The sequence below is a fragment of the Lissotriton vulgaris genome, chromosome 3_2 (genome assembly GCF_964263255.1).
Source record: "Lissotriton vulgaris chromosome 3_2, aLisVul1.2, whole genome shotgun sequence".
NCBI classification, from domain to species: Eukaryota; Metazoa; Chordata; class Amphibia; order Caudata; family Salamandridae; genus Lissotriton; species Lissotriton vulgaris.
The window spans coordinates 68124040-68145590 of record NC_141690.1 but is presented as its reverse complement, the minus strand read 5'-3'; the positions used below and the strand labels follow the sequence as shown (position 1 = coordinate 68145590).

The 21551-nt window shown below is 47.7% G+C and overlaps 1 protein-coding gene across 1 annotated transcript in view; it reads left to right on the top strand.

Annotated features, from left to right (window-relative positions):
* Positions 1-21551, top strand: part of PI4K2B (phosphatidylinositol 4-kinase type 2 beta) — a 284818-nt gene that overhangs the window by 80186 nt on the left and 183081 nt on the right. The window lies entirely within an intron of this gene.

Here is a 21551-nt window from a genome sequence, read left to right as displayed (position 1 = left end):
CCCTCCACTCTTTATCAACTTCTGTTATATCTTGCTTACTCATAAGATGGGACTGGAGGAGGGGGTGTGGCTTGCCTCTGAAGATGGCAGTCCCACCGCCCGCAGATAATCTGACCTTATCTGCTGAGGAAATCGCAGACCTCCTATAAACTGTGGTAAACCCTACGACCTGGCAAGATGCTTATGTTGCGCCCTACTGAACCAATCAAGCAGGGTGCGTGAGGGGAGCGAGGTGACCCAAGGACCACTTTTTGTCTGAGGGCCTCGGAAGAAGTTTTCGGTGAAGAGGTGCCGGCCAGGAGGGCCATCGGGCAGGTGGACAGCTCCCCCCCCAGGGCTGGATCCCCTATTCTCTCTCCCCTGCCGTCTAGAGTCTTCGGCCCTGGGACTTGTGGTGATGAGTTGCTGGTGTCCGTGGCAGTGGCGCCTGACACTGGAGAGCACGCTTGCTGGTGCACCGTGTTTGGAAGGAGAGAGCCCTCCTCCTAGGACACTCACAGGCAGGATTAACCTGCACTGGTAAGAGGTGCTAAGGTGGGTGGCCCCTGGCCCAGGTGAGGTGGCAGCCAGTTCGGACTGCGGTGGTGTTGCGCCCACTGTTCTTTTCGACTGGTGCTAGGCGTTTACTGTGAACGACCTGGGCCTTTGTGCCTTGGGCTGCAGGTGTGAGGGGCACTAGCAACTAATTCCCTAATCTCTGCATGGCTCGTCGGACAACTGGGCATGGTCCTGGGGTCCCTCTGATATCGTTAATTAGAGGACCACCTCTGTGTTCAGTCGGACCTTTGTGGGGAGGCCGTAGGGCCCGTTATTCCCCTTCCTTTAATGCCGGTGGCGTTGCCAGCTGCGTCAGGCTGTGGGTGGACTTGTCTAGGGGCCACAGGTTGAGAGAAACTGTGGCTGTTTCAGGCCATGGTGAGCAAAGTGACAGTGAATTTAGCACAAAACTGGAGCCAGTGGAGGCTTGGTGCCGCAACATCTATATCACATTTGTTAACTTTCACAGCACTTTTACCAGGGAGGGGCCCTACTTGTGCCATATCAGGGTGCTGGCCCCCTAGACCAGACTGGTCTGGCGAGGAACGAGTGGCTGCAGACCTGATCCCAGACTGGGCATTATGGGGAAGGATAAGCCACCCCACACCTCGTACCAGGGCACATTTGATAAGTTCATGAACCCACCTCCTCTGCAGAGCCCCCCCCCACCACTCCCCACTCACCTGACATGCTGGGGCACAGAGAGGTGACCCTCACCAGTCGGAAGTGTCTCCCATTTTGTCGGCCATATACAATCTCCGCTCCTCCTTTGAAGGAAAAATAAGTGAACTCCGAACAGACTGATCACTCGTACATCAGGATCTACGTAACCCAGTCGACTGAGTTACGACAACCAAGACCATGATATGGGAAGCAGAAGACCAAGGTGAAAATCCTGTGATGCACTGTGTCTCTGTTGGTGGCGTGAGCGGGCACGCGGAGGGGCGATCAAGACAAAACAACATCCGCGTAGTGCGGATTCCAGAGGGGATGGGAGGTCCGAATGCAACCACTTTTATTGCTACCTGGCTTTAAACATGGCTGCAGCTGAATCGTGTCTCCTCCAGGTTCATAGTGGAGCGTGCCCACAGATTCTTGAACGCACAGCACCTGCCAGTTGCTGCACCGAGACCTGTAATTGCCCTCAGATCGAACTATGCGCACCGCAATGCTATACTTCGGGCCTATCGAACCTGAGATTCGTTGCACTACGGTTTATCATGAGTTATGGTTTTTCCAGACTATACCTTCAAAGTGCTACAACAACGGCGATCCTTACAAATATTTAAGCAGAAACAGAGGACCATGGGTGTCCTATAAATGCTACAGCTTTCTGCCCACCTTAAGGTGTTGCTTGGAGGCAAATCCCTATTCTTTCCCATACCGGAGGCCTCCTGGGAATGGGTTGAAGAGAGATGTAGTCGGAAGACTGACTATGCGAAGAACAGATGGAACTCCACCTCAAACCAGAAGGCGCTTACAGAGGGGTGTAGACTACAGCCTCGACAGCAGTGAGGCCTGGCGCAGGCGTGTGATCCAGAGGGAACTGAGATCTGTTAATATCAAAATGCCTCTGATGGAGATGGTCCACTGACTTTTGGCCTGAGTTCTCCCAGTCTTCAAAGACTTTTCCTTTCTTGCTTCCCCAGTACGCAAGCTTCTTGACTGCCCGGCATAATTGCTGACAACTGCTGTTTATTGTGTGATTTCCTCACAGTATCTATTTTCCACTTGCCGTCTGTGTCCTTCCTTTACCGAGTTCTGCTGTGTTCATGGAGGATAGGCTACATCAGGATTGAGGGCCCGGGTCCCTGAAGCTCCTCATCTGGAATGTGAATGGGCTATTAGACCAGATCAAACTAGCAGCTGTCCGGAGGGCTGCTCCCAGGTTTGGCCCGGACATTCTGCTTCTACAGGAAACCCATCTTATCGGACCCTCCAGGGGAGACAAAATACCATTTGAGCACACTAAGAAATATCAAACCCTTCTTGCTAATGGATGACTTCCAGCTAGCGGTCCCTAGTCCTCTCCTGATTAGATTGCAGGAGTGTTTATTTTGCAGTTACTGAAGGCAAGGTTGGTGCCACTAAGAGCCAGTTTGGAATCAGCAGTGAGGCTCAACACTCCCCCCTCACCCCCCGTCACAAAGATCTGGATTTAATCCATTGTTTTGCTCACCACGCCACCCCAGTTTGGACCCAGCCATATGCAAATCAGTCTTGACCCTGTTCCTCATGGGAACAGTCCAGCCAGAACTGCCAAGCCAGGTCCTCCCTGTACGAAAACAAGCATCCTGGGACCGGTTTCGGGTATCAATCCTCATCAGCCATTCTAGAATCCAGTGGTGCAGGGAGCACGGTACCCACATCTGGGCATACCCTTTCCCCTTAAAGCGACAAATACAAAAGGGACAAATGCCACTGGAGTCAAGCTAGCTTGGCTGATGAGGGGTGAAACCCCCAAACCAGTCCTAGGGTGCTTGTTTCCAGTCCAGGGAGGACCTGGCCTGGCAGTTCGGCCAGGACTGCTCCCGTGGGGAACAGGGTCAAGACTGATTTGCATATGGCTGGGTCTAAACTGGAAAGTCATGGGGAGCAAAAAACGATGGATTTAGGCCCAGATCTATGTACTGGGCTGAATGTATGGCATTGTTAAGCATGGTATCCATCAATTGTTCTTTTTGCACCTATTAAGGAGCATTGAACACCCAACATGACACTGAACCCTCCTCTGAGGTGGAGACATATGTGCGAGACGTCCCGACCCATAGTCTGTCAAACGAATACTAGGATACTTTGGACATGGCCATTATGGTAGGCGGGTGTGTTGTTGACTGACGTAGCTTCAGCCATGGAGGTTGCTGGGACTAAACAGGTTCTTTGCTGAGTTTCACAAGGCCAGTTGGGCACTTATGCGCTCCCAATTTTTGGGAATGTTTTTGGTGCCCTTGGGGGCTAACTGCTTCCTTTGAACGTCAGAACGGCTAACCTTGTCGCCATCCTGAAGCCTCTTTAGCTGCCGGACCTTTAAGAGTACTCCGGCTGATCTCACTTCTTAACTTTGAGGTCAAGGTGTGGGCCAAAGCTCTAGCTAACTGTTTGATAAAGTTATAGCTACCATGGTCCACCCGGATCAATATGGCTTCATGCAGGGGATGGTCACATGACACAATATCCAACCGGTGTGCACTCTATAGCCTTCCTCAAACATTACCATACAGAGAGGTTTCTGCTGCAAGTAGATTTCCCTAAGACCTTTGACTCGGCCGAGTGGCCGTTCTGGTTCTCATTCATAGCCAAAATTAATTTCGAACCTCTGTAAATTATCAACTTGAAACTCCATTACAAAGAGCTGTTTTCTCAAGTGAGGGTGGGTAAGGCCACTTCAGCACTCTTCTGGGTTGAGCGGGGGACTTGTCAGGGGTGCAACCTTTCCCTGCTTCTCTTCCCCCATGATTATTGAGCCATTGGCAGGTTGGCCCAGAGTGGATGCGCAGCTGACGGGGTTCGAGTGGAGGTTTGGGGCCGAGGAAAGGATTGTGTTGTACGCTTATGAAGTGTTCATATTCCTAACGACTTCCAGCGTTTAGGGACGTGCGCACTGCGGATGCTGGAGATTTTCGGAAATTTCTCGGAGCTCTGGGTTTATTTCAGTAAGTTCTCGGTCTATACAATTGGCAAGGGTGCTGTGGAGCTATTGTGGGTGTCAGAGCACAAAATTCCCCAGAATGAGTTTTGCTACTAGGGAGTACACATCACCACTGATGCAGGGCCCTGAATATGCAACTGCAGCTGGACATGTTAGCAACAGATTTGAAGTTCTGGGCATCACTCCCTTTCTCCCTTCTGGGGAGATTGGCTATCGTTTAAGATGGTGGCTTTCCCCTGCTTGATATACGAACTACAAAATTTCCTGTCCTCTATTCCTGCGTCCCTCTTCATAAGCATCGACTCGCTCCTGTGAGATTTCCTGTGGAATCATGTCCCCTCGAATTGATCTTTCTTAGTGCTGTAAATCGACCTATGATGGTGGCATAGACAAACCACACATTCGGTCCTACTATAGGGCAGCCTAGTTGACCGTCCTGAATAATTTGTGGTTTGGGGACCAGGCCTACTCTTCCGACGGGTGGGCACCTATTGTATGGCTGGGGGGGGGGGGTTCCCCCCGGCCACTCATGTGGTCCTTGCGACCTGGAGGCAGGCTGGGGTGGCTATGAGGTGGACGGGCCGGCTCACACTGGATACTCCCCTCCGGGTGTGCACGGTCCTGCACCAGATGACTGGGCTGCAGGGTTTCCAGTGCTGGGACCTTATCTGTATTTCTCGGCTGGGTGATCTACTCAGGGTAACTCACTTTAGACCTTTGCTGACCTCACAGGAGGAGTTTGTACTGCACTGGAGCCCATTTTTTAAATATTTACAACTGTCACGCTCTTCTATCACAGACCTAGAGACCATCCCAGAATTCATCCCACTAGATGGTAAAATATAGATTTCCGACATCTATTAGTTCCTAGGGTAACTCACTTTAGACCTTTGCTGACCTCACAGGAGGAGTTTGTACTCCACTGGAGCCCATTTTTTAAATATTTACAACTGTCACGCTCTTCTATCACAGACCTAGAGACCATCCCAGAATTCAACCCACTAGATGGTAAAATATAGATTTCCGACATCTATTAGTTCCTAGTGGTCAATGCCCCAGATGCCTTTGGTCTTCTTCAGGAGGCTTGGACTTGGGACTTGGGCCCTCCTTGCGGAGGAGGACTGGGGAGAGACGCTGGTCCCTCTTTGCGAGGAGGCCATAGCCTCCCAATACTGCCTTATACAGGTGCGTTATTTGCACAGGGTCTGTTTCATGAGTGAGAGACTGTGAAGGAGGGATTTGATTCTCTATGCCAGATGTTTCCGCTGCCAACCCAAAACGGGAGATTTCCAGCACACTGTTTGGAATTGCGCAGTTTTGGTTGCTTTCTGGGCGGGGATTTTTAATTGCTTGGAGGGATTATTGGGACTGAATTTGCATGGGACCCCACAGCGTGCCTTGCTGCACGTCAGAGGGGGGAAGACTGAAACTAATACCAGCGAGCCATGCATTGGCTGGGACTTACAAATGTAAATGTAAATCCAGTACTTGTATAGAGCGCGGCTCACCCGTTTGGTATCCCGGCGCTTGGGGGCCTTTGGGAAGATTAAGCGAGCTATTGCCCAGAGTTGCATGGTACTGGGCAGACCCCTGCTGCCAGAGCCGGGGATCGAATCGTGATCCCCAGGGTCAGTCGCCGTGGCTGCGGCGCCACACCTCTTCTCAAACCAAACAAGATATTGCGGAAGCATGGAGGGATGCTGTTAGAAATGGGATCCCCGGCTGGCCAGGGCTTGCGCCAAAGTCAGTCAGAGACCACCACTCCTAAATCAGGGCAAGGGAGTTACACGCCAAGATAACCCCTGCTCACCCTCTAGGTAACGTGGCGCGAGCAGCAAGGCTAAACTTGGAGGCTATGTAGATTAAGTGTTTGCGCGCGCACCGGCAACACCACCCAAGGCCCACCACAAAGGAAACTCCACACAAGGTTATATATAAAAATAGCCTTTGTATTATACCAAAACACATTAGATAAAACACACACTTTACAATGTGCCAACAGGCACGGGCAGAATTTACAGGGGATATGTACAAGACAGGGCCACATGGACCACTGTCAGGAATAGGCACTTTTAGAACTTGCACTGGGTAGAATTAGCACTTAGAACATAGAATATAAAATTACTGTAGCACAAAAATAGAACATAAAGCACACAACCAGTAATCACTGGTAACAGGTAAGTATCATCTACGCAACCCTAACCACCTTAGGAACAGGTCACGCAGGGAACCAGGACCTCACTAGTAACACCTGTCCTAGGAGGAAAACAACCACCTAAGTATCGCAATACCTTTTAGGGGTATAAGCACATTACACATGATGCATCACAACACATTCAGAGGTGTAGGGAAGGAAAACACATGATGCAGAACCTACATTCAGCGGTGTAAAAACAAGGCACATGACGCATAAAAACACCTTCAGAGGTGCAGGAAAAGAACAATTGCACCAAACTCACATGAGCCACCACCTGTGGCAGTCCCTAGGCCAACTGGCCTTGTTGGGGCTAGGACGCCCTGTGTCCCAATGCCAGGGGCCTAAACGTAGCAGATGCCCACGAAGTGCTGGGCAGCTGTGAAGACAATGGTGTGGCCAACAGGGTGGAGCCTCGCAGGCTCTGGCCAGAACTCTCCGGGCTCTCACAGAAAATGCGCCCGTTGAGCCTCGTGGGCTCGAAGAGATGTGCCCCCCATCGTTGGAGTGGGGGTGGGGGTGGACACCAACAATGTGTCCCGTCGCCCTCCCTCTCTTGCAAATCAACACCACGGGCCCCCACTCACCTGGACCTGTGGCGGGGGCTCCCCTGGCCGGTCCCGTGCTCTGGGCCTCTCCTGGTGGCGGGCGGGGCTCTCTCACTCGGGAGAGCCTTGCGGGGGACCAGGCAGCATTAGAAGGCTTCTCCAGTGGGCGGCGCGGGCTCCTCTTCCACAACGGAGCCCCGCCTGCACCTTCAGCCGCCGTGCTCCTCTTCCCTCCTCGGACTGCGGGGGCGGGACTTCCGCTCCTTCTCCCAGGGCTTCGCTACCATTGGCCGGCCAGTTAGCTGCTTCCGGGTCGTCGTGGGCAGAGCGGCGGCCCGAGGGGATGCTCTTGTTGTCGGGGGCGATCCGGGGTGGGCTCCCGATTTAAATCATTAATACAGCGAGGTGGGCACTCTCTTGGGGCCACCAAACAAAATAGCGGCAAGGTCCCTGGCGGGGTGGGCACCTGCCAGGGGACTTTAAAATCGGCAATCAGCGGGGCAAATGCCGGGTGGGCACCGGCTGTGAACAAAAAGCGCTCCCAAGCGCTAGGACTACAATTTATTTATTTATTTATTTACAAGCTTATATAGCGCTGGAATCGACTCCTTCAGGAGTATCTCTGCGCTTTTGGGCCAGTCAACAAATACAGAAAGGAACACTAATAAGGAATTAGATCTCATTTTTAAATAAGACAGTTTTGAGAAGTTTTCTGAACTGTATGTGAGAGGTGCAGATCCTGAGATTTAAGGGGAGTCGATTCCATAGCTTGGGTCCCGCTACGGACAGTGCTTTGCCTCCGTGTCTGGTCTTTTTGACACGAGGAACCACCAGTTGGTGGTTTGTGCTGGATCTAAGTGGCCTGGACGGGATGTAGGGAATGAATTTCTGTTGCAGGTAGGTAGGGCCTTGTCTATTTATGTTTTTATGTATAATACAGCAGATTTTAAATTTTACTCGCTGTCGTATGGAGAGCCAGTGGAGTTTTTGTAAAAGAGGTTTGGATGCTGTTCTTGGAGGGGCATTCAGAACCAGGCGCGCCGCTGTGTTCTGGACTACCTGAAGTCTGGCCAACACTCCCTCGTTAGCAGATAGGAGCAGGCCGTTGCAGTAGTCAATACGACTTAGAACCAGGGCTTGCACTAAGGTCTTCCTAAACGTGTCAGGCAGCAGAGGGAAAATTTTTCGTAGCATGCTGATGACATGAAAACATGAACCTGCAACAGTGTTAGTGTGTTGCTTTAATGACAGATCCTGATCGAGGCGGATCCCCAGGTTTTTCACGACCTGTTTAGGTTCTGGGACCGCACCAAGATCAGAAGGCCACCAGTCTGGAGCCCATAGAAGCTTGGCTTCGCCAAATAGCATGAGTTCTGTTTTGCTAACGTTGCACTGCAGATAGTTAGTGGACATCCACTGTGCAACGGCCTTCATACCAGCAGAAAAGGAGTTTTTTATTTCAGTAGTGAGAGTTTCAAAAGGGAAGAGGAGCTGCGTGTCGTCCGCGTAGGATACGGGGATGAAACCAAATCTTCGCATCACTCTTGCCAGGGGAGCCACATAGATGTTGAAGAGTGTTGGGCTCAAACAGGAGCCCTGTGGCACCCCTTTTGAAATCTCCACCTCTGCTGAGCGGTGAGCACCCATGGTGACAGTCTGGGTGCGCTCAGTTAGAAAACTCCTTATCCAATCAAGGGCTCTGTTCTTAACTCCTACGTTCGACAACCGGTCAATAAGGATGTTGTGTGACACGGTGTCGAACGCTGCCGACAGATCTAGTAACACTAGGATCACGGAGTAGCCTTTGTCTTGAAGTATATGCAAGTCATCGGTGACAGACAAGAGGGCAGATTCCGTGCTGTGTTTCGGCCTAAACCCAGATTGGGAATAGTCGAGGCCTCCATTGTTTTCCACATACTGTGAAAGATGTTGATTTACATGTTTTTCAGTCAGCTTGCTCAAAAACGGAAGCAGAGAAATGGGCCTAAGGTTTGTTAGTTCCGTCCATGGAATAGCGGCATTTTTTCTAATAGGCCTGACTAACGCCTGTTTCCATTGTCTTGGGACAGTGCCTGATTCAAGAGAAAGATTAATAAGTTTTTCCATAGTGGGGCCTAATACCTCCAGCAAAGAGGGCATAAGTCTGGCAGGGATAGTATCATTAGGACTACCACTTTTAATTTGAATGGTGAGTACTGACAGCTCCTTGGAAGTTATAGGGGGAAAAATATCCAAAGAATGGTCATTATGGTTACTCTCTATATCATATGAAGCAAAGTCTGCCTCACAAGTCATGATTTTGTTAGAGTGCATGATTTTCGTGTAGATCAGATCTATCTTGTTAGAGAAGAATTGGGATGTCTCATCACAAAGTTTTTGAGATGAAATGTCAGAACTTTCGCTAGCTGTAGGTTTGACAAAGGACTGTAATATTTGGTACAAAACCCTGGGGGAATTATCTGCTTCAGAGATAAGAGATGTTATGTGGGTTTTCCTTGCAGTGCGAATAGCTTTGTGGTATGTGCTTAAAGATTCCCAATAGATACTCCTATCGATATCTAAGTGAGAGCTTCTCCACTTTTTCTCTAACTTCCTAGCTGTTAGTTTTAATTTCCTAAGATTGTCAGAGAACCACACTTCCTGTTTTTTTGCTGGCCGTGGATTAAACTTTTTCATGGGGGCTACAGCATCTATGGCAGATGTTAAGGCTTTTTCGAATTTATTAAGGGCATTTTCTATATGATCCATTGAGGTGAGGGATGGTTCAATGTATTTATTCGAAAAGGCAGTTTTGTTGACTTTGTGCCATTGTCTTCGTACACTAGGAAGAGACATTGACCCATGAGAGACAGGTTTTGGGTAAGGGGTATGGAACTCAATAATGAAGTGGTCGGTCCAACTGACTTGGGTGGGAGGGAAACAAATAACAGAAGAAAAATTAGCTAAAATAAGGTCTAAGGTATGCCCGGCTAAGTGAGTTGGGCCCTCATTGCATTGTTTCAGTCCTAATAGAAGAAGATCATTAAGAATAGATTGTGCTTCTGTGCAATCTTTCAGCTCACTATGTATGTTAAAATCTCCAATTAAAAGGAAATCTCTGTCATTACAGACATAAGGTGCGAGAGTCTCAAGTAAAATATTCGAAAAGTTAGTAGTGGGTCCAGGAGGGCGATATACTAGAGCACCCATTCTTGTATGTTTAGGGGATAAGGCAGATTTAAAAATAAGTATTTCAATATCCTGCGTACATAGTTCTGCCACTATAGTGCAATTGATTTCTTGTTTGTGAATTATCGCAATCCCCCCACCAATTTTAATGGGGCGATCTAATCGTAGAATTTTATATCCCATAGGAATGGCCAGAGCAATAGCAGGGGTTGAGTGGGGCTTGAGCCATGTCTCAGTGCAAAAGCAGAAGTCTGGCTGAATAGTGGAAATGAGATCCCACACCTCAGAAGTATGTCTAGGTAGGGATCTTAGGTTGCAGAGAATATTTTTCCCTCCAGTGAGACTGTCGGTATATACAGTTTTATCCTTCACTCTAGGGAGGTAAGGACATACAGAAGCGTTTTCCTCAACCTTGACTTCCTGACATTGGGTGGTAAATACCGCTCTGCATTGAGTGCAAGCGAAAGGACCCTCAAGCGAGTAGTTTGTGTCCACAATACAGGCATGTGTAGGACTCACTTGTAAGCTCCGAAGCGTTGTTGAAGAGTAGGTTATTCTGGAGGACTGTAGGTTGTGCATGATGTGCCAGAGTTCCTCCAAGCCCCTGGTCCCGTCCTGTCGCGGACGGGCGCAGACGGGCAGGTCTTTGGCTGGTCTTAGGCGCAGACTTAGGCGCCACCCTGCGCGCTAACGCTGCGCGCTAGAGCCGACGAGTGGCTAAATAGCCCTGTGTCCTAGAAGGCTACAGCGCTAACCGCTCGCCTCGAGCTTACAGGAAGTGCCTGGGCGTGTCACTCTGGCTCTTACCTGTCCCGCCCTCCGCTCAACGGTATTGGCTACCGAGTCGGACCGGGGCGGGCAGGCTCTCAAGCGCTAGAGGCCCAAATAAAGCGCTCTCAAGCGCTAGAGGCCCAAATAAAGAGCTCCCAGGTGCTAGGGGCCAACAAGCCCAGCAAAAGTCCTCCAGGAATGCAGCAAGGCAGGGGGTGGGGGGGCGCAAGGCTGGGCCAGGGGCCAGCTCACTGGGCCCTCCAAGCAGGAAGGCAGTCCCAAGTGGTGGTTCCTCCTGGCGCCAGCAGCAGCAGCAGCCCCCTCCGTAAGATCAGGAAAGAACCAATTGTAAGGGTACCCAGCCCCTTTTTATACATAGTAAACCTTTGTCTGAAGGCAGGGTGGGGGAAGAACCAGTCGCAGCTGGTCTGGGAGTACCCTTGATGTGCTCAGCCCCTCACTCTACTCACTGGCAGGCTAGGGTCATTAGACGCACCACAGGGGGCGGAGCCAGCATTGTGTGGGGAAAGCCCAGCCCCATTCAGGACCCAGGTGCACTCCTCCCCTCACATCAGCATGCTAATCTCAACACTCACCACCGGGCAGACCCATCATGACTCATGGAGCCTGGCATCCCAGCCAGCCCCAGCCAATCGCACACCAGCACCTTTACAGCACACGCACAGCCATGTCTAGAAGTTGCACTTCCCCACTAGACCCATACATGCCGCATACATCATTGGGCAGCATTCAATCTCACGAGTTCGCACATACCAAACTCGAGCCTGCACACCTCACGCATCAGAAACTACTAGGGACACAGACATTCCCCATGCATTCCTATGGGAGGGCAGGCCTATCTCACCACATGCACTCAGAGTGCACACGCACTTTCCACTGGGACACAGTGAAAGTGCGCCGAAACCAAAAATCGCCATCACCAGGTCACCATTAAAAGCAAATCGTTTAGAGGTGAACCTGCCAGAAGGGCCAAGTCCAACAGATGACTGTGCTCCCTCATGAGGGGGGGGGGAGGGGGGGGGGATTAGGTCGCAGTATTGGGTTGGAGTGTCATATCCATATAGGTAGCCCGGGCTGCCCCAAGAATTAGTACAACATATGGGAAGGCTGGACGACCTACCGTGGGACGTGCCTGGAATACTTTCCCCAGCAGGAGGGATCCCTAGAGGCTAAATCTGCCCATTCACAGCACAAGTGTATTTGGGAGAGGGGGGGATGAGTGGAAGAAGAGGCATGGGATAAGAGTCATGGGATAAGAGGCATTGAGTAAACCACATCTTGTGCAGGAGGAGACATGTTGCTACTGGTGGGTGTTATCTTTATTTGCGTTGTCGTTTACTACTATTGAGTGTATGGCATGGCCCAAAGGCCTCGCGGAACTGAATATTAGCAAGCTTGAACCATGTCTGGACCCACCTGCTGTCTATTAATAATATCTTTTATCGTTGTTAAAAATCCAATACAAAGTTTCTGGAAAAAAAGATTGGAAAGGACGAACTCCTGCCACAGCCAGCATTGAAAATCGAGAACATCAAACATAAACTACCAATGTGCTGAAGAGACCTGCAGAGCTAATTTGAGCTGCTAGCATAAAACATTCTAAAAAGGCACAGCTACGTATCGCACTTTTTCATCCATCACACATCTAAGCACTGCATCTCCAAACACGATAACTGCATTTTGGTGTTCCTCGCACATGACGTATAAACACTTTCCACATAGACTCAAAACAAATATAATTCTTTCAAGCACACCCACATGGGGTAGCATTCTACCCATGCTTTAAGTGCTATACGAATACAGAATACAGTATAATGCTGTCGTTTTTCAAGACACATAAGCCATTTTGTAAATTTGTCAATGCTTGTTCTGATATGTAACTTATAAAATTCGTTTGGTGTACCACACAAAGGTTAATTAATATTGGCATTTTCCTTACTTCTTACCCAGCTCTTACTTTGCTTCACATCCATCTGCACTGAACCCATTATCACTCAGTTGGAAGTGCTCAACTGCTCCATTCCGTGCAAGTGATACAGCAAATTGTTTCGATATACCACACTATTTCAGGATTCCTACAGGATGCTGGCAGTCTTTTGGTATTCCTGAGTGTCTTCTTCCATATCGTGTACTCTGAGAGGGGCCTTTGCAAATGGGACCCAAGAGCAGATGTTCCTACTCCGTCTTTCCTAGTTGCTGAGAAAGAAGAAAGACTTTGTTTTTCTCACAGGTTGACTTCTCATTTACATTGTCCTCACAGTCTCGTCGCCAAAAGAAGACAACAGTGTTGTTCAGTTCTACAAATACAGGCTTGGGTGGTATCTGTTTTTGTTTCTGCAAGGATCTGTTGTTCATTTCCCGCCTATTTGTCAGTCTACTATCTTTGATGTTTGCCAGACTACATGACTCAAAATGAACCCTTTTTAGGGTGAAGCCTACCAGACAGTGCAGCTGTCTGGTTGCTAAAGACGTCTTGTCGACATTCTGAATGCTGACTTAAGAATGCGTTCCACCCATTGCTTGCCATTGGCTTTGTGGTTTGTAACTCACATTGGCTTGTTTTATATTTGCTGGTTTTATTTGTTTTAGGCTGTGCAGCAGTCTTTCTCCCCCCCCCCCCTGTGGTGCATAGCCTTGTTACTGTATTCTTCCACAAGTGCTCACTTACTGTGAACAGGACTTTACATTTTGTTCTAATCGTGTTACATTAGCTGTGCATTCCTAGAAAGAGGTCATATTTCAAATGCTGTCTTCTGAAGGAACTTGGTGTTTACTTTTCTTTATCTGACTTCAAAGTTAGAGGATTTATCGAACAATCTGAGGGCGTGAAAAGAGTTTTTTTTTTCTAGCATACAACAAAATGTAAATGTCTGTAAATTAACTTTGCAAATATTTCAGTGTTAGGAAAGCACAAATAAAACACATTTTTGTAATTCTGAAGTGTGGTGGAAACAAATATATTTTGATACGATCAAAATAAATCAATACAATAAGTGATGCCATTTCCACAAATTATTTGTGCGATGTACAGTATTATCAGTAAAACTGTATGTCTGTGCAAATATAATCATCTCAATTGAAAATGTATCTGTAATGGCAGTGCACTACCACATTATGCATAGTCCACTCAATGCCCCTCTATGCCACTCTGGCCCCTCTTTATCACTGGACGCCCTCTACACCACCAGACACACTCTAGGACACTTGATGCCCTCTACTCCACCGGATGCCAATCCCTTTGACTCATTCCAAGCCTCTTTACTCCCTTTTGTGCATGGTGAACGTGTATTCTATATTTTATATTGTTGCAGGGATTCTGCTCATACACAGAACTGTGCACAGAGACCTAGGACCTCAGTGAATTGTGGTGGACCAAAAAACTCACCTCAGTACCTAGAACCCCGTAACCGACTAGCATCAGTGTCTCATTAGCTCTTCGTCTTATAGCAAAGGTACCAAAGATTAGACCACCCAGAACAAGGGACTTAGGATACACTCCGGAATGGTGGGAATCAAGAACATTCTTTCGTTTTCTTCTCATACCAGTCCACAACAGGGGTAAAAAGAGACACAAAGTTTAACATGATTATTTTAACAATGTGCTCTAAGATGCAATATTTTCGCCAACATAAGCAGGAATATGATTAAAAATATGATCAGCATTGTTACAATTCCACAAAACACAAACTTAGAAATCCTAATATAATGATAGTGGAAACATGTCCTATAGTGCCTTGTATGCCACCCTCCCTAACTAGGAGCTATGTTTTATATAATATTAGATATTTTAGGCTTAAATGGGGAACCCCATACCGCCAAGATCAGTAGAGATGAATCTCATCAGGATTTGCAAAGGCTCTCTCTCCCTCGCCAAACAGATTTTCTCCAAGTGTTCAAATCGTGCATGCAGTGTAATATTAAAGGTGACAGAATTTCAGTTAGCAATCATTCAAATATTAGCCCAGGGAAACCCCGGGCTGCTAGAAGCACAGCTACTGGGCATTCAGCCTCTTAAAATTAAATGGAGTTTTAAAACATTTATTCGAAACTTCAAAATTTTCTTTTAATTCTCAAAGATAGCATATTTTACTCATAAACATTGGTTATAAAAAATACGTATGCACATGTTTCAGAGAGCTTTCATAATCAATGTCAAACGATAAACACCTGAAAATATTAACTAGACATATTTTCAATGCATGTAAAATAATGTAAACAGTTCATCAATGCTTAATATTGAAAAAATAATAGCCGACATCCCAATGCATTTCGGGTTACAAGCAGAACCCTTCTTCAGGGGATAAATTATATGCGGTCAAAAGTTCAATCTTCCTTGAGTGATTGGTCTCTCAAAGTGCAAATTCGACAGGATCTAAAAGACAACAGCATACCAAACTATATTGAGTTGTTTAAAATGTACAATTTTTTGTCAAAAAAGAACATTCTGGAGAGAACACTGAGAGGAAAAAGCCAAAGTACGCGCCACCAAGAGTTGACACCCGTGTCTTACAATGCGATTAAAAAGTGTGAAATACTAAAATAACAAGCCGACTCGTTCATAAGAAAGGATGAAAATCAAACGTGCTTCACTCTCAGAAGTGAAAAGCGGAACCCAAAAAGTGACATCAAAAACTCATACTCGTGACAAATTCACCAACTAACTTCCAGTATTGTGATATCTGCCCTTAAGTAGAAAAACTCCACTACAATGTAAAACAGTACATACACTCGTCCGGACAGCCTCACGTTCATGCGGTAGCTTATCCAACGTGAAAAACCTTTTCTTTGCAAGTGCCTAAAAAACAAGGTGATGTAAGCCTATTACAGTTACGGAGTTACACTGAGTCTTGGCACTCATTTTTTCTTTTCTTCTCTCAGCTCACTCTGTTTTTCAACTTTCCTATTAGTTATTTTTTGTGTTATATAATAGTTTGTGTTTTTTTCACCTTTTTGCATTCAGCGTAGGAACTCAGGAAGAGTCCATGACAGAATCACACAGGTGACCTCTTAAATTGTTTCACGATATATACGTGCATATATCACATATGAGCGTATTTCACCTCCATTCCGTTTATCCACTTGGGATACCGCAATTACGAACCAGAGACTTAAAGTATATCTTAAACTGGTTTTTTCAGGTTGCCTACTCCATACTAACTTATTACTGACAACGTAGGCTGCTGGCGCACTACAACCGCCATGATTAGAGAGGACAACCAAAGTTGAGTGACTACAGTCTCTTCTTTGTGTCGACTTAGGCAGTATCCACCGGACGAGTTCCGCACCACGTGATCGGTAGGGCGGACTCGCACCGATAGACTCATTCAGGACGCCGTTGCAGGAGGTGGCAGGTCAGTACTTTAACACAAAACTAGAAGTTACTTTTGGGATGGACGGCATTCCAATAGATTCAAACTCACCATGAGTTTTTCTTAAACATATAGATTGTTGCTGGGCGACCTTTGTTGAGCAGCGCGTTTACCCGTCTTCAAGTTGGCGGTAAGATTTGTTTTTAAGTTAGACCCTCGCGGGTGTTTTCCACACATTGCTCCGTAACTGTAATAGGCTTACATCACCTTGTTTTTTAGGCACTTGCAAAGAAAAGGTTTTTCACGTTGGATAAGCTACCGCATGAACGTGAGGCTGTCCGGACGAGTGTATGTACTGTTTTACATTGTAGTGGAGTTTTTCTACTTAAGGGCAGATATCACAATACTGGAAGTTAGTTGGTGAATTTGTCACGAGTATGAGTTTTTGATGTCACTTTTTGGGTTCCGCTTTTCACTTCTGAGAGTGAAGCACGTTTGATTTTCATCCTTTCTTATGAACGAGTCAGCTTGTTATTTTAGTATTTCACACTTTTTAATCGCATTGTAAGACACGGGTGTCAACTCTTGGTGGCGCGTACTTTGGCTTTTTCCTCTCAGTGTTCTCTCCAGAATGTTCTTTTTTGACAAAAAATTGTACATTTTAAACAACTGAATATAGTTTGGTATGCTGTTGTCTTTTAGATCCTGTCGAATTTGCACTTTGAGAGACCAATCACTCAAGGAAGATTGAACTTTTGACCGCATATAATTTATCCCCTGAAGAAGGGTTCTGCTTGTAACCCGAAATGCATTGGGATGTCGGCTATTATTTTTTCAATATTAAGCATTGATGAACTGTTTACATTATTTTACATGCATTGAAAATATGTCTAGTTAATATTTTCAGGTGTTTATCGTTTGACATTGATTATGAAAGCTCTCTGAAACATGTGCATACGTATTTTTTATAACCAATGTTTATGAGTAAAATATGCTATCTTTGAGAATTAAAAGAAAATTTTGAAGTTTCGAATAAATGTTTTAAAACTCCATTTAATTTTAAGAGGCTGAATGCCCAGTAGCTGTGCTTCTAGCAGCCCGGGGTTTCCCTGGGCTAATATTTGAATGATTGCTATTTAGGAGGGAGTCAGGCACACAACCCTCACACTAGTAAGCACGCTAAGATTTCTTCAAAACCCACATAATCCATCTTCACAATTGATTACTGGTGTGCAGATCCACCCCACACAAGAATTTCAGTTAGCTGCAGCTGCGTGCATGTTATGTCTAGAGCATGAGCCGATCAGCCCGAACAACACCTAACATTGTTATGATTACCTTGGAGGCTTCCGCACTCACTGTGCAGACTAAGGTCGATATGGAAGTCTAGGGATATTGAAAACAAGCCATTCTCATGTGAAGTTTCATGCAGCTTAACTTACAACAACAGTTACATGTTGTGTCGTGTGCGAAAGCAGCAAAAAGGTAAAATGGCGTTTAAACTTCTAATAAGCCTATACTAACATAGCAATGAGCGCAAGCAGCGGCCTGCCTTCACTACAATATTCAACTCCTTAGGTTGACATCTCTCTATCGTGGTGCCCTTTGCCTCACTTTCTGCTGATGCGTGAATGTGTTGTATGCACATCTTTGATAAGAACTGACGCCCTTCAGTCTGTACTGTTAGTTCAGGGGTTGTAGAGGAAGAACATGATGCCATTGCTTTCCTCTCTTTCTGTGCTGTTTTGGAGAACCTTCATTTTAGCTAGACTAAATCATTGAGCTGCTCTGTGCCTCTGCCACTCTTGATAAGAACAGTGCTTTATTATATAAACCGCTTCCGAGCTGAAACTCTTTAAGAGGAGCATTCCCATGCTGGAATTATTACGGAACCACTGAGATGAACCATTGCTGACCCCCGCCCTCCATCCTGCTAAGGAAAATAACCTGTGCACTGCGACCGACTTCCTAACACCAAGGGATAGGGTTTAGGCTATCGCAATCGATCTGGCAGAATGGTGCTCCCACTAAACTCTCTCTCTCTCTTTAGTTTTTAGTATTGGGTACAAACAGGAGTGAGCAAACATTAGCAACAATAAACATGGTTGAATTGCTCATACTATTTACCATTCTTACACTGTTGATTCCAGTAACATGTCTCATCTTCCTAATAATCGCAGTTCATGCTTTTAATGCAAGAATACGATCATTTAAGACATTTTTTAAAAATGAATTGTCATATCTTTCTTGTGTTTACCTTGGGTGTGCATGAGTGACCAAGCGAAATGGTTAAATCGGTCTCCATAGATTCCTTGGGAATCCGAGTATGCTGTTCGAGGTTGCCAACATAGTCTGTTACCCTGGTTGGTTTTGGGGTTGGATGTGGTATTGTGAGCTAGCAGAAACCCACGGATAGTATATGCATGACTACATCTCTATACTATGAAGTATGTGTTGGTCTAATACACAGTCCGGCTGTATTTTTTAGGAGCAGTGTAACACTTTTACTCTGCTCTCTGCCCTCACCTCTGCGCCCCCTCTGCTCAGCTCTGCGCCCCCTCTGCTCAGCTCTGCGCCCCCCTCTGCTCAGCTCTGCGCCCCCCTCTGCTCAGCTCTGCGCCCCCCTCTGCTCAGCTCTGCGCCCCCCTCTGCTCAGCTCTGCGCCCCCCTCTGCTCAGCTCTGCGCCCCCTCTGCTCAGCTCTGCGCCCCCTCTGCTCAGCTCTGCGCCCCCTCTGCTCAGCTCTGCGCCCCCTCTGCTCTGTCCCCCCCTCTGCTCTGTCCCCCCCTCTGCTCTGTCCCCCCCCTCTGCTCTGTCCCCCCCCTCTGCTCTGTCCCCCCCTCTGCTCTGTCCCCCCCTCTGCTCTGTCCCCCCCTCTGCTCTGTCCCCCCCTCTGCTCTGTCCCCCCCTCTGCTCTGTCCCCCCCTCTGCTCTGTCCCCCCCCTCTGCTCTGTCCCCCCCCCTCTGCTCTGTCCCCCCCCTCTGCTCTGTCCCCCCCTCTGCTCTGTCCCCCCCTCTGCTCTGTCCCCCCCCCTCTGCTCTGTCCCCCCCTCTGCTCTGTCCCCCCCCTCTGCTCTGTCCCCCCCCTCTGCTCTGTCCCCCCCCCTCTGCTCTGTCCCCCCCCCTCTGCTCTGTCCCCCCCCCTCTGCTCTGTTCCCCCCCTCTGCTCTGTTCCCCCCCTCTGCTCTGTTCCCCCCCTCTGCTCTGTTCCCCCCCTCTGCTCTGTTCCCCCCCTCTGCTCTGTTCCCCCCCTCTGCTCTGTTCCCCCCCTCTGCTCTGTTCCCCCCCCCCTCTGCTCTGTTGTCCCCCCCCCTCTGCTCTGTTGTCCCCCCCCCTCTGCTCTGTTCCCCCCCCTCTGCTCTGTTCCCCCCCCTCTGCTCTGTTCCCCCCCTCTGCTCTGTTCCCCCCCCTCTGCTCTGTTCCCCCCCCCTCTGCTCTGTTCCCCCCCCTCTGCTCTGTTCCCCCCCCTCTGCTCTGTTCCCCCCCCTCTGCTCTGTTCCCCCCCCTCTGCTCTGTTCCCCCCCCTCTGCTCTGTTCCCCCCCCTCTGCTCTGTTCCCCCCCCTCTGCTCTGTTCCCCCCCTCTGCTCTGTTCCCCCCCTCTGCTCTGTTCCCCCCCTCTGCTCTGTTCCCCCCCTCTGCTCTGTTCCCCCTCCTCTGCTCTGTTCCCCCCCCCTCTGCTCTGTTCCCCCCCTCTGCTCTGTTCCCCCCCCCTCCTGCTCTGTTCCCCCCCCCCTCCTGCTCTGTTCCCCCCCCCCCCTCCTGCTCTGTTCCCCCCCCCCCCCCCTCTGCTCTGTTCCCCCCCCCCCCCTCTGCTCACCTCCCTCCCCCCCCCCCCCCCCCCCCCCCCGTCTCTTCTCCTCCCCCTCCCCTCCCCTTTCCTGCACAGAGGTTCAAGAACCCGATGTCTCAAACCAATGTGTCAAAGTCTAGGTCTGGGTGGGTAAGTGGGTCTGGATATGTGTCTGGAAAAGAGTGGTGGGAAAAGTGTCTCTGTAAAGAGGTAACCTACTCTAGGAATAGTCATTATTTAAGACATCACATTCTGAAGCTATGCTCTTTCCGTCTTTAGTCAGCCAATCAACATTTGATACTTTCATGGGAACAGGATCCCTCCTTGTCTTCTCACAGGAATGCAATAGTCCACAGACATCAATTTTAGGCTTGCAGCTAAATTGTAGCAATCCTAGGTTTACATGGGCGATTCCCCCTTCAGGCCTGCTTTCCAATGTTTAATCCACGTTTCTAACCTTTTAATACATCAAGCTTCTTAACCGTGGTAACAGTGGTCTATGTAGAAGTTCAAACGCGATATAATGAAAAAGTAAACATTCAACACAATATCCATTCATATTCTTTATAAACGCTGCCTCTTCTTGTATGAGCTCTTGATTACCCCTTTACAAGTTACATTTCTAATCATTTGCTAACAGTGATCTCTGTGTAATTAGAAACATTCTGTGGAAATATATGAAAATATTTATGCAACTATTTATTATGAAAAAACCTGTTCATGGAAAGTTCAAGAATGAAACATTTTATGCACATTTAGCTTTTTTAGTCAAGTCAGCGTGGCAAGTAATGTTGATTTAGCCATTTGAAGCCTGGTACGAGTAAATAGAGTTGCATACTAAATTGTTATACATTTTAAACACATCATTTTAATTAAAGCTTGCATGTTAATTCTGCACATTAATATAAACTGTTGTTTTCTTTTTTTTTTTTAAAGTGTCTACAAACGCATGACCTCTTTAGTGTGAGTGTTCTGTCCTTGTCAGTTGATGGTGTAGTCTAAAGCTGGGGGACGAGCTGATTACATGATAGCTGGCAGGGTAGGGTTCACATAGCTGAAACTTGCTCTTGAATAAAGCACCTGCATCTGCCTGCTCGCTGTGCCTCCTTACTAGTGTGCAGCTTCTTAATGAATTCTGCAGTGGAAAATACGTCATTTTTGCATAACCACTGCTGTATTACCCTTGGTAATCTGCCTTCAGAACTCGGTACATGCTCACCTACCTTCAGCACTCGTACATGCTCACCTACAATAGCTACCCATGAGGCCTGGGATTAAATACCCAACTAAACAATGGCACTCATAGGTATCATTCAAAACCACAGTGAAGTATATACGTGGGTAAATAACCCACTGCTTCTAATGCTATGACCCCAGACTACCATAATGATTGTAATAGTCTTTATCAAGTCCATTGACAAAGAGGTAATTATAAGAAATATTTTAATCACATCATCATAAATAAAAATGTGCGCAGTATCCCCAGTGAACTCAAGAACCACATAAATATACACCCAAGAAATATGCGTACGTTTCTTTTAACAGACACTGATTCATTTTTTTT